The sequence below is a fragment of the Carassius auratus genome, chromosome 12 (genome assembly GCF_003368295.1).
Source record: "Carassius auratus strain Wakin chromosome 12, ASM336829v1, whole genome shotgun sequence".
Classification (NCBI taxonomy): domain Eukaryota; kingdom Metazoa; phylum Chordata; class Actinopteri; order Cypriniformes; family Cyprinidae; genus Carassius; species Carassius auratus.
Window position 1 is genome coordinate 1,350,663 of NC_039254.1, and position 14,527 is coordinate 1,365,189.

Below are 14,527 nucleotides of genomic sequence, written 5' to 3' on the forward strand. Positions count from 1 at the left end.
TCTGCAGCATGAAATCACAACTTAAACCTATTTACGTAGGTTCTCAATAAGAAGTCATCAAGAAACTACATCCATAAACATTTTTATTTCTATAGTTTAACATATTTTAAAGTGAAACAATATGCATAATTTGTTAGTGCAGGTTATTCCAAGAATATACAATCATTTGAGGTCTGTAAGATTTTTTTAAAACAGTCTCTCAACGCTGCATTTGAGCAAAAATACAATAAAAATTGTAATATTGTGAATTATTTTTTTATTTAAAATAACTCTACTTGAATATACGGTGTATATATATATATATATATATATATATATATATATATATATATATATATATATATATATATATAATTTGTATTTATTTATGTGATACAAAGCTGAATTTTACTCGTCTCCAGTGTCACATGTTCCTTCAGAAATCATTTTAAAATGCTGATTTGCTGCTCAACAAATATTTATTATTTTCAACGTTGAAAGCAGTTGTGCCGTTCATATTTTTTTTTCTGGATCTTTTGATTAAAAGAAAGTTTAAAATAACAGTATTTATGTGGAACAGAATGCAACCTTCCTGACAAAGTATAATTTTCTTTTTATGAAAAACAATCTTACTGACCCCAATTTGAACACTTTTTAAACTTAAAAAAGCCAAGACCATAAAACTAAGCACAAAAAACAATTGTTCATCATACAACTGCAAAAAAGCTAAAAGCTTCTTATAAATTTAAGAACAACAGCACCCAAAATACACTCTCCTTTATGCATATATATACATTTTAACCCAAATCCGTGATGCTAAAAAAACAACCACGTTCGTTGCATTATGAGTGTGTCTGCCTGGTAACCTCTCAGGCTGCATCATTCATCAGGCAGAGTGTGAATAAAGTGCTTTCTGCATTAGCTGCTGAGATAAAGCATGATCAAATGCCGCATTCTGTCGATAGTATCCCAGAGCACGCTGGAGTCTGGACAGCGGCAGAGAATTTGAGTCGATACAGTATCCCCCAGCAATTAATAAAGACCTGAGAGCTGCCTGCAGCAGCACAAAGACTCATGGCAGGATTTTAATGAGAAGAAATGACCCTCCCCGTATCACGTGGTTTGAGGCCGACGGCAGAGCCTGAGAAAACAAGTGCACAGGTGAGCAGGAATATATTTAACACGTGCATCGATTGCATCCGAGTGCATGCAAATAAATGAACACTATCTTGCAATTTAGCATGTGCTTTCTGTCCAAAGGGTTTTCTGAATGCCTGTGGAGACTCCTGGGGTCAGATGCACCTGTACATTGGCATGTTTTTGCTGGGACACAGTGGGGAACTGTTAAATTAAGTGGGGCAAATCAGTAAAACGCATAAACCTTGTAGCCACACTTTAGAATTACAGTCTCCATCCTTCATCCGCATCCCACACATCTCTCCGTCAGCGAGCATGTAATGTTTTTGTTCTGGCTGTGCTCAGGACTGGCCTGCTGTCTCTGACCCCAGTGGACCGGGCACTTCTGAGACTCATTATTGTAAACAGGTCATGAGGTAAAGCTAGCAGACAGGACATTTGCAGACAGCCTTGGGTGAGGCGGTGATGCCGGAAACACACTTGCACTTGCTGTATTTAATGGTAAGTGAGATTATCTCTGTTGTGTGTGTGTGTGTGTGTGTGTGTTAGTGTAAGCAGCTAACCATGAATTAATGACACTCTGCTGTGAGGTTTTTCAGCCCACACGAAAACTCCCAGCGACCGCTCGCTCTTTAAATGAGGAACGCTCCTCATCATTTCCTTATGCAATCAGAGAAAGCAAGAACAGAAGTATATGTATTTTGGTTTATGAAGTGTGCAAATATGTTATTGTGTGAGTTGATTGCATCAGACTAAATTCTCAGCACACCTAAATCTATTATACATTCAGTGTTTCTCTGCTCCAAAACCTTTAAAAACTGAAATGGAAATGAATGGAAAACTTACAGGAGACAACTCGATTCCAACTGAATTTAGCAAAAATACAAAACATTATGTTGATAAGCATTTAAATAGAAACACACAAATAAACTGGGTGTAACAGTGCATACTAAGTAAAAAAAAAATGCTATTAAATAATTATTAAACATTACTAAAAATATGTATGTGTGGATGTTATAATTATACATTATTCACAAAATCATATTAAATATTATATTTAAAATAATAATAATAATACTAATAATAAATTGTTTTGTTGTTATTTGTTCAGCATTTTTTATATATATATTTGTTCTTTTTCTTTTTTTTTACTTAATATGCGTAATTTGACCCTATGTGTGTGTGTGTGTGTGTGTGTGTGTGTGTGTGTGTGTGTGTGTGTGTATATATATATATAATATATATATATATATATATATATATATATATATGTATATATATATATATATATGTATATATATATATATATGTATATATATATATATATATATATATATATATATATATATATATATATATATATATATATATATATATATATATATATATATATATATATATATATATGTATGTATGTATGTATGTATGTATGTATGTATGTATGTATGTATATGTATGTATGTATGTATGTATGTATGTATATATATATATATATATATATATATATATATATATATATATATATATATGTATATATATATATATATATATATATATATATATGTATATATATATATATATATATATATATATATATATATGTATATATATATATATATATATATATATATGTATATATATATATATATATATATATATATATATATATGTATATATATATATATATATATATATATGTATATATATATATTTCTTACCCAATAGCTGTGTATTTTATTCTTATTAACTTATGCTTTTTTTTACTTCAGCAATGTTTAAACACAATAAAGCCAAAATGTATAATAAATAAAAATATATAATAAATAAAAATAATTTCACAGCTTTAGTACAAGTCTTAAAATGATGTTTTAAAATATAGCATTCTCTCTCCCTCTCTCTCTCTCTCTCTCTCTCATTCTCTCTCTCTCTCTCCATGCAGACTGCTGACTACACAGTGATTTCACAGTTTCCAGGAGCTGCTTGCTACAGAATAAACACTATTAGCATCCCATGACACACTCAATCACACTTACCATCAGGTGACGCGTGTCTGTCTTCAGCTAGCTGAAAAACACTCCTGAACTGCAAGTCAGCTTGATAACAGTTAGCTGTTTCTGTTTACAGTAGAGATACGACACAAATGATTGCGGGGGAAGGATTGCGAAACGTCTGGATTTAAACACAAAATGCCCACATACAGTGCACCTCAACATGCCAGCACATGTGTGCACCAAATCAGATAAACACACACACTAGAGCTAAAATAAAAAACACATTTAAAGCTGAAGTCTGAAATTCCTTATAATGTTAAATTTAAAATGAACTCATTTTATTTTCTCACATAAAGTACATTTTGGAGTGGAAATGGAAATTCCATTTCTAGGAATATTTTGGTGAAACTGTTAAATTGAAAAATGCAAATGAACAAAAACTTTAGTTAATTCTTCATGTTTGTGTTAGTTCACAGTGCAATAACTAACGTTAGCATACAACTTTTGATCTGTATAAATTAAGATAATAGGACAACTAACCTTACTGTAAAGTTAAACAGACAGTTTCTTCAACCAAAATATTATTTCTTTCTCATTTCTTTTGTTATCTGTATTAAATATGACTCCGACATATCAGCCAAATCATCTACTAAACTGACTGGGAACTTCAGTGGACTTTCTACAACACCGCTGTCTCTGTGAATCAGACCAACGGGTCTCTAGAAAACTAAGTTAAGAGGGATATTTGTCCTGGCGGGAGCTGATCGTCTAATTCAGACAAATCTCAAGCAAAGTCAACCCTGGAGGACGCATTAAAACGGCCCCCGGAGTTAAACCAACAGAGAACAAGAGCCTTTCATTTGATTCTTCTAGATTACATTTAAGTTGCTTGTTCCTTCTCTGTGTTTTCATTAATATCTCGCCTCATCCTTCCGTTTCATTACTCGGCCGTTCTTTATGCTCTCTGATCCATCTACCATGTGGTTTAATACAGTGACCCATTTAAGAGAAAGAGACCTCGTTGACTCACCCGATCACATTTTCACAAGCCCACAGCGACCACCAAACAACAACAGCAGTGCATTAACCGCTCAAAGAGTCTGGACCGGCAAGCTAACCGTCCAACAGACTTCCAATAACGCCATGTCTGCCTTCGGCGCAATGCATCCTTGCATTAATGCAGGCCATGACCCAGAGGTCACATCAGAGACGCAGCGGCCAGAATGATGCCAGACAGCCGTCTCATCATCTTCCTGGGGGTTCCCATGGAAACATGACAACCAGTGTGGTTTGATAAACTAAGATTGCGGGCTTGGGCTCTGCGTGACATGTCCGCACACGTACATGCAATCAGAAAAAAATACACTAGACCTCTACAAATGAGGAAATACCTAATCTCTTTTTTGCAAGCAAAACTGTTTTGGAGCTATATTTTATCACCCAGTCGAACATATTGACCTCAAAATTCATTTACAAAGGGTATTTTTAGTTCAGAAATTGGCCATTTCAGTCTGGAGCTTGCTGAAATCTTTCCTGGAGAAGCAGAGACTGACACACAAATCAATTCTGCTCCAGCCTTCTGCAGATTGAATGATAAGCTAATGTGGGTTATGGCTTTAAACAAGTATATTGGATCTGTCATAGACACATTTCACACAACTAATAAGTTTGGCTGCCAGATCTTGACTAAATAAATCAATCTGGTTTTATCTAAGTACTGCTGAAGCCAAATTGGTTTTGTGGGTCGGACAAAAGTGTCACCTTGTTCCAGAACATGAACAATTTACAGTCTATTATTATTATATAGATTATTATTATTATTATTATTATTGTTGTTGTTTTTCTATATCTTAAAAATTATATATCAATATAAAAAATTTAAACATTTGGGAAAGACTCTTTAAGCACAGCAGTCTAAAAAAGATCAATTAAACAATTTATAAACTTTCTAAACTTTATTACTATTTATTCAATTTCTTACAAAATCTCCATTAATCATTATACATTATACAAACCAATGTTGTTTCATTAATTAAAAAAATAAATGACAAATAAATCAATAAAAATTGTATTGCTGCTTTGTTTTGTTTTAAATGTTGACAACTTGCCTTGACAACTAATGTAAATAAGCTTAAATTACATGTACCAATGCTGTAAACGTTAACTTAAAGGTACAGGTTGTAGGACCTGCCACGAGAGGGCGCACTTCCAAAACAATAACAAACGCGTGGTTTGATGATGCTAAGAAGGAGCACGGAATTATGGGATTTGTTGTCTTCTACCCAACCGCTGACGGCCATCAATCAAACAGAAAGATAAATCATTTATTTGTATCATTTACAATTTGCGCGAGTAGATTACATACAAAGTCAATGCAAAGACGCGTCCTCGCGCAAGTCTAGAGACGCGATGCCCTGCATTTGGCGTGTATGCCCCATAATACTAATCTTGTTGATCGATATAATAGCATACGTTTTCTGTAAAGACATTAATCAAAGAAAACAACTCACCTGTCGAACACAAGCAAGATCTGCATCTCTTTCTAGCTGAAGTTTGTCACGAAGCTCTCTCAAACTAGAAAATGCAATCAAAGCGAGGATATTAATCGCTCTTTCTCTCCTTTTGTCCCAAACTCTTCTTGGTTCGTTTGGTTGGCCCGTACACTTACATTTACGGGAGCGGTCCTTGTCAACAGAACCAGCGGCAGACGATAAACGGTAATTATGTTCCATAAATAAGTAACACAATACACCATAAAACGTGCAAGAAGAAGTAAATAAGGAACTGCTTGAAGCAAGCTAGTGGTTTGCTAGACGCTAGACACTACTACAAAAATAAAACTGTCATTAAACCGGTACTTTAAACCATGTACAATGCATATTTACACAGACAATCAATTTGCAAATAGCACCAAGATGAATGTTTCCCTCATGAATATTAATTAGGCAATGTCATAGAATACAGAACAACAACAGTGCAAGCTAATTAATATTCATGAACCAGGTTTAAAAACCCACCCACAAACCCTTTGCATTGCTTGAAAAGACTTCTCAACAACTTTCTGCTATGTTCTTTTTAAATGCTTTTTGACCTTCAATATTTGATATAATTCTTATTCTGAACCGTTTATTCTGTGAATAATCCCCAACTACTTTTCCGAGCACGCTAAAGCTTTTATTTTGACATAACACAGCAGGATGAATCAGATCATTTTCACCCTGCAACATCACAGCGTGTGAGCAGAATTCCTCAGAGATGCTTTCCAGATGCCCAGCTCTCAACCTGACAGTCTAGCAGCCTGCCGTGCCGTGTGAGAGCAGATTGCCAGTGCCATGTTGTTGATTAAGGTTGCATAAGGCTGTTTCTCGCTCGGATTGGTTTGTGAGAAAGAACTATAAAAATCTGGGCCTCACTGGATTTACACTGTGCACTATTGTCCTGTTCACACACACAAACACATAAACAAACCCCCTTTCTCACAACAAGAGGCCACTGATCTGAGCCCTTCAGGCTGAGTGTGTGTCTCTTTTCCAGGGTCACATGAGGAGTGGCATCATACAGAGGGGTGTGGCCACAGTCTGCAGGCTGACCAATCAGGGAGCATAAGCAGGAGGTAAACATTCCGGTGCACCCGTCACCTGCACACAGCTATAACAACCTGACTAATGCAAATCTTTGACAGTTTAAAGCCAACATTATGCTGCAGGTGCAATCGATTTTTACTTTTAAAACTGACGCATTTCTGAATGAAACCGGATATGAAACTACAATGACAAATGTAAACAAGGACTTGATTTTAATGCAACAGTGAGGTTAAACCAAAACTATTGAAAATCATTTATACTGATTAAATAAAGTTGAAATAAACTAAAATGTAACTATTACTTGAAAGTTTCAAATGTAAATTATCTAAACTAACTCAAATTAAATTCAAGTTAAAGCTGCAACCCATTTTACTTCTAAAATCTGATATATATCTGAATGAAACAACCCACAAAAGGAAGCATGTAATATGGGTTTGGAACATGACTGAACTTTTCTATTAAGCTGTTGGTTACAGGCAGACGGTGTTTCAGCATCTTTAATGATGGTAAAACACACAAGACGTCTCCCTCTCACTCCCCTCAATGTCTCTGCGATCATTTCAGTCTTTTCATTTCCTGCGGTGTCTCAGCTCAGGACCAATCAAAGCTAGGATTGCCTCCCCTGGTTTCCTGCATGGATTTCATGTCTCATTAATAAAATGTCAGCACACACACACCACACTCTTTCTCTCACAATGGGCATCTGATTTAACAGTGAGTGTCAATGTCACGGCTCTGTGACTGTCATGTCCTGCACACAGTCCTGAATGGAGACTGACATTCTTCTAAACCAATCAGTCTGGGGTAAGAGGAGCTTATAGTTTGAGATGAACTGGTCTATAAGTAAAGGCCAAAAAACATCACCCATGCCTAGAGTGGACGAGAGACAGTGTGTGTGTGTGTGTGTGTGTGTGTGTGTGTGTGCACGCACAGTGTTAGCACATGCTGTCCCCCATCTGCCGGCTGATAAGTTATTTCCTTTCCTGTGCAGCCAGGTTTCCTGCTTGAGTTTAAAACACACTTCTTAACCTTTGGACAAGATACATACACCCACACACAATGCTTAAAAAGGTGCTGGATGTCACACACACACACACACACACACTGTCTATCATCAGACATTTATGCATGAAACCCGCTGGAATATCTCCATGCTTTCAGGCCTCTGTGGAGCATTCGCTAATGATATGAGACGCTGTGCCAGCGAAGCAGAAAAAGAGGAACAATGAGAAAACAAAATGAACCAGAAAAATCCTTTGAATATTCCTGCAGATGCTGAGAGCATCAGAGAGTGTGACTGTGCTGAACACACAGCTTTCATAACCACACGCAGTATGATGAACAATAAAGAAACATGTGAAATTAATGTGATGTCTGGATAGTTTGAATGAAATTGGCTCTTAAAACATAAATTAGACCATTTGTCTGTCTGTGTATCATTTTACATTTCAGAGGCAAGTATATTTAAGGCAATAGTTCATCCAAAAATGGAAATTTGCTGATGATGTCCTCATCCTCAGGTCATCCAAGATGTAGAAGAGTTTGTTTCTTCATCAGATTTGGAGAAATGTAGCATCACATCACTTGATCACCAACAAATCCTCTGCAGTGAATGGGTGCCGTCAGATTGAGAGTACAAACAGCTGATAAAAACATCATAATAATCCACACATCACTCCAGTCCATCAGTTAACATCTTGTGAATTGAAAAGCTGCATGTTTGTAAGAAATGTTAATGTCAAACCATTGCTTCTTGATAAAATATTATTTCAGTTTCTAAATATTGCTTTCTCCAGTGAAGAAGTCATCTCGCCTGAATCAACAGAGAAATCTGCACAGATCAAGCACTGTTTACAAGTGAAAACATTCAAAAACAGTTCTAAACAAATATGTGGGTGGATTTTGATGTGAGAGACGACAGGAGATGGATTTTATCACTGGAGGAAGCGTTATTATGGATTATGGATTTTGGCTAAAAGCATCCGTTTAAAAGTTAAAAGGCCTTAATGATGCATTTGTTTCAAATAAATACAGCTTTTTACTTCACAAGATGTTAACTGATGGACTGGAGTGAAGTGGATTACTTGTGAATTATCAGGATGTTTTTATCAGCTGTTTGGACTCTCATTCTGACGGCACCCATTCACTGCAGAAGATCAATTGGTGAGCAAATGATGCAATGCTACATTTATTCAAATTAATCTACATCTTGGATCGCCTGAGGGTGATTATACTTTTTATATCCATGCAGGACATAACAGCATTTTCCTTGTTCTTTTGAACTAAAGAGTTTGACGAACTTTTAACATACTCAAAAATCCCTCCATTCAGAAACTGTCAGAAACAGCTTGCTCAGAAATCATCAAACATATGATCGATCACATTTATGTATCAACATCTACTCTATTCACCAACTACACAAACTGTAGGCAATCATAACAAAGCTCATTTACAGATGAAGTCTTAAAGGTACAGTAGCAAAAACCGCTGGTTGTCCCTTTCTGACTTTTTTGAGGGGGAGGTCGGATTTTTTTTTTTTAATTTAAACTATATTACTCCTTAAAAAAAAAAAAAAAATCAAAAACTTTTTTTCAGCTACATTGACTGAGGAAATGTTGATCATACCTTGAGCAGTGATGTTTCAGTGTATGATTTGGTCCATTGTAGCCAGTGAAATGTAGGAGGAATCCAACCATCACATCACTCCTTCAGCCTAAACACCTTCTGTCTCACACTCTCCTGCTCTATCTATCTATCTATCTATCTATCTGATCCACAGAATGAAGAGGTGCAGAAGAAATCCAGGAGCTCAATGCAGCAGCACAATGAGATCTGGAGAGGAACAAGACAAACAGAGAGCTATAGGTTAGATGTTTATTAAGGTAATTATTTAAGCCAGCCATTATCACAAAATAAAAACCATGACAGGGCGATCAGGCCCCGATATGAAGCTTTAATTAAATGACTACATAATAAAATACATCAGTAAATAAATGCACAATTAAAAGAATAATTAAATGCATACATAAATGCATAATTACATGCACAAATAAATGAATGCATAAATACATAATTAAATGCCTAAATTAAATAAATGCATAACTAAATGCACAGATAAATAAATGCACTATCAATCAATCAATCAATAACGAATAGATTTGCCGTTAAGAAAGAGACTACAAAGTGAGTTAAGAACAAGCATTAAACTAGCACAGTTAGAAAGGAAATTGGTTACTAGGGACAATGGTCAATTACATAGTTTAGCGTTATTATATACAAATATTTGACTGCAGAATGGCACAACTGACCAATCAGAATCAAGCATTCCAGAGAGCAATGCAATAATGATCTTCAAACAACGAGAATGAGGACAATGAACGGAGTCTTAAGATCCAATCCAATTTTACAGATTTCCACTCACATGCAAGTGGGAAAAAACACAGAACTGCACATGGTAATATAGTGTTCAATCATAAACTTAATTACATTTCATTGATTGATTGATTGATTGATTGATTGATTGATTGATTGATTGATTCATTCATTCATTCATTCATTCATTCATTCATTCCTCTGTGAATAAATGCTTCATATTAATGTGTCAGTTTACTGAACAAGCTATGGCATCAATATGAAGGATTTATTTAAAAATAAATAAATTAATTACAAAAAAAAAAAAAAATTTCATTGTGCATTGCAGATCTGTATCAGCATGCATCCTGATCCCAATTCTTGGCACCCTTAGCACCTGCTTCGATGCGATAAAAGCCTGGATGCATGATCCTTTTCTTAAGCTTAACCAAGAAAAAACAGAACTTCTTTTTGTCGGTACATCAACATCTTTACTCAAACTTAATATTTCAGAGTTGACAACTGTCAAACCCTTGGTTACTCCCTCCCTTTAAGTGCGTAATCTTGGCGTTATGTACGACTCTGAGCTTATGTTTGATGCACATATACAAAAGGTATCAAAGATTGCATTTTTCCATCTTAGAAATGTCGCTAGACTGCGACCATTTCAATCGTTGTCAGATGCAGAAAGGCTTATAAATGCCTTTATTACATCGATGCTTGATTACTACAATGTGCTCTATCTTGGTCTCCCAAATAAATCAATCAGAAAATTACAATATATACAAAATTCAGCGGGCCGGTTATTGACACATACAACTTTTGTCATTTACTAATCTGATTGCAGTCATGCTGTATTTTTCTAAAACGCCAGATTTTGTTATTATATCCCATTAACTTGGAAGTTCAAACAAATTTAGAAAGATCCAACAGCAAGTTTCTATTCATTTGTAGCGTCAATGTTAGTCTACATTTTGTCCATTTTATCGTCTGACAGGTCAAAATAAAGCAAGATTCGAGGTATAAATCATGTCCATAACACAAACAATGCAGGACAGTCATGCGCTGAAGTACACAGGGTTACAGGTTTGTTCAATTAACAAATGACATTCCCTCTTAATGGCCAAGTCCTGTTAAACACAACCGCTTCAAACACAAATCACACAGGAAATCGACTTCATGCCTCATTTCTATTGAGCTCACTGTTGCCGTTTTGTAATGAGACTGAATATATTTAACAGCCACCATCCAGCATTCGCTTCACAATCTCCATCCGTCCATCCATCAGATTCAGAAGCCGTTTTAAAATTTAAAGAGCTCTCGGCATGGCCACACATGGCAGAGATGCCTTCTGTGTGTGTTATAATCCCGGCAGCTCCTCCAGGGGACGCCGTGCATGAATTTAGATGAGTCCCAGAGATGGAACGGAGTGGGAGGAGGATTTGGATAAAGACTGAGAAAAGAAAACACACTTGATAGACACGAGGAGGAGGAGGAGGACAGACAGAGGTGACAGTAAAATTTATCTACCTGGGAAAAGCTGCAAGGGTACAGAATCTACACGCTTGTGCATTTCAAGCTGGTGCTATGGTGGGCATCCAAAGTCTAGCACCCAAACTGAGTGGGGTTAACATGCGGGTTACCATGCTTTTAGGAAAGAGGGTAAAGTGGCCACACCTCATTACAATGTCTGTAAATTTGACCATTTCTTTTGTTTTGTTTTTTGGGGGAGGGGGAGTTGTATATTACAAATGATTGTCCAACTTTAAAATGTTTTATTCTGTACTACAAATATTAAATTTAAATGTTGCCATTTAAAAAGGTTTTTTATTTATTTTATTTTAATTTTTTGGATTAAATGACAGATGGTTAAAATAACAAAAAAGATGCATATTTTTATATTCCATTTTCCAACACGATATCAATGTTTTAAATTTTAAGAAATATACATTTGGTGGAATAATCTAGATTTTTTATATATATAGCAACAAAAGAAAACATTTGTTTTTTGACTAACTGTCATTTAAAAAAAAAAGATATCAGACCTATACAGAATAAAATAAATAATATTAATATTTTAACTTAATCAATGCAGCTCTCTCAATGTCCGGCTTTGGTAACATGCAAGTTTATCCTTCCACTAAGCAAAAAGAAATACATCTTTCATATCATGATTGAACAAAGGCAATACTAATATAATGCTAACAACAATTCTCCATGGAAATGTATGAGGTCTAACATCAATAAACGTTGGTCTCTGAGCCTCTCTCTGTGTTTGTGTCATCTCGGGTGAGCAGGAAGATTTCTGTGTAACCTTTAGAGAGCAGATAAAAGCAGCAGATCTCGGACGGATGATGGCCTGCCCGTGAACTCTGGATGTGGCTCTTGATGAGGATTGAATAATCCCTGATCTCCTCTCATGCTCCACAGTCAGAGTCTCTCACGCTGAGCATCTGCGCAAATGTTTTCAGCTTCGATCGCATGATAAAAGCCTTTCGTTCTCTGATATGGCAGCAAAATAGATCTAATAAACTGAGCGCAGCACAGAAGCATCCTGAATGAACAGAGCTGAATAAATTATACAAATTAATACAAATTATAAAAATGTATTATTTTTCCAAGCTGTAAATAAAACTGAAGAGTACTTTATCATTATTTGTGAAATTTACTAACAATTTCTCAGTGAAAACTGTTTCTATACCATTTTTTTTTTAAGTATAGAAGCAGATGCAAGTTGTCAGCTTCATTCGCGTCCATTTATTGGAATATAGTCAGCGTTCATAAAAAATACATTCATTTTACAAATAAAGTAAATACACAGAGAGAACTGGTAAAAAACTATTTTCAGAAATTGCCAGTAAATTTTATAATTACAAAAAAAAAAAAAAAAGCCAAGTGACAAAAGTGTTTTTTTTTTTTTTCAAATAAGAAAAAGTATTTAAATAAATGTTTATATTCCTCAGAAATAAATGTATACAAACTAAAAAAAAAAAACATTTTTTATTATAACAAATAAAAAAGTTTAAATAAAATGTAATATAAAAATCAAATAATAAATAAAAAAAGAATTTATTTAATTAAAAAAAGAACTATTAAATAAAAAAGTGAAATAATAAGAATAATACAAGTGTATAGAGCACACCTTTAGGTTGTGCAATTTTATAATTATTATTATCATTAATTTTAGAAAATACAATTTGGTAGCTTTGAACAGCAACAGCATGTCACAACTTTACAAAACACATGATATAAAGAATCATTCATGTGCGCTGCACCGAGTTTATGGGTCAGGGGCTCTTTAAATCCCCAATCCAAAGTATGAGCAATAATACTAGTGATTCCTTCCTCAGCAGGCACTACTAATAAATTATACAGTCAGAAAGATTTGAACAGTGCTATTAAATGTGCAAAGGCCATTTCCATTTCTACTTCACTCAAAAAAATGAATTTTTAGTTTTGTTCACTTTACCTGAACAATTCATGTTGAATTAATGCCATTTTGGCTATTTTTCATTTCAACATGATTGTGTCATGTTAAACTGACTTAAACCTGTCTCTCCTTGGTTTAACATAAAGTTTTCATTTTGAAAGAACATGTTTCAATCAAGTCCCTTAAAATAAGTTTTACACTTCCCATCATGCTTTGCACAGGACTGGATATGGGGAGAGAAAATGTTGAAATAAAGTGTTATTTTATGCAGTTTTTAATAAAATGTGATAATAAGGAGACTTTTTCATGTATAATGCTCTATTATGTGGGCATTTTAAAAGACTTTATATTGGTGTATTTTGTGCGAGTTACCATTGTGGTGAAGTGTGGAGCTTGTGGTTGGGTTGAGGACCTGGTTGAAAGAACGTCTAAAATACTTAATTTAAAAAAAAGCAACTTTAATGAGAGTGCTAGTGTATGATGTACACATAGTAACATCCTTAAACTGCAAACAATTATCATCATGTGTAAAGAAAAGTTATATCTTACTTGCTAATGTTTTATAACACTTTGGCTAAACTTGCATGGACAGTGGTTCTACATGATGTAAACATATTATCTCTACTCAGATATTTCAGATTATATATATTATCATATCTCAGATATAACTAAAGCAAACTGAGTAAACTCAACTAAAGGTAGACAAGTCCTTATAACTTGATTTATTCATGTCCAAATAACATGGTACAAACATGTGGAACCACTGTCCATGATAGAATCATGTTCAGCCAAAGAGTCATTTTTTTGAGTGTTCATGAATGCATAATACTACCGAGACCCACAGTGCTCTACGTGTCCTATCTCATCCAATCACCTTCAACCTCTCCTGAGACGCTAAACATCCCTGAATCAAAGACCAACAACTGCTGTTTTTCAGAAAGAGCAGGTAAAAACACGAACCAGCTCAGAATCGGGATGTGTGTGTGTGTGTGTCCTTGAGCAGATCTCACTAATTGGCAGCGTTTTTTCTGCCAGTAGACATAGCACTAGATCAG

The 14,527-nt window shown here is 34.9% G+C and overlaps 1 protein-coding gene across 4 annotated transcripts in view; it reads right to left on the reverse strand.

Moving 5' to 3' along the window:
* LOC113111386 (receptor-type tyrosine-protein phosphatase epsilon-like) overlaps nucleotides 1–14,527 on the reverse strand; it is a 73,106-nt gene that overhangs the window by 19,917 nt on the left and 38,662 nt on the right. For 3 of the 4 annotated variants that reach the window (XM_026276040.1, XM_026276042.1, XM_026276041.1), the window contains exon 2: nucleotides 9,317–9,523. The exons of the other annotated variant lie outside the window; for it this stretch is intronic. The gene's annotated coding sequence lies outside the window, so the exon portion shown is untranslated. The remainder of the gene's footprint in view (nucleotides 1–9,316; nucleotides 9,524–14,527) is intronic. 4 annotated transcript variants of the gene reach the window in all.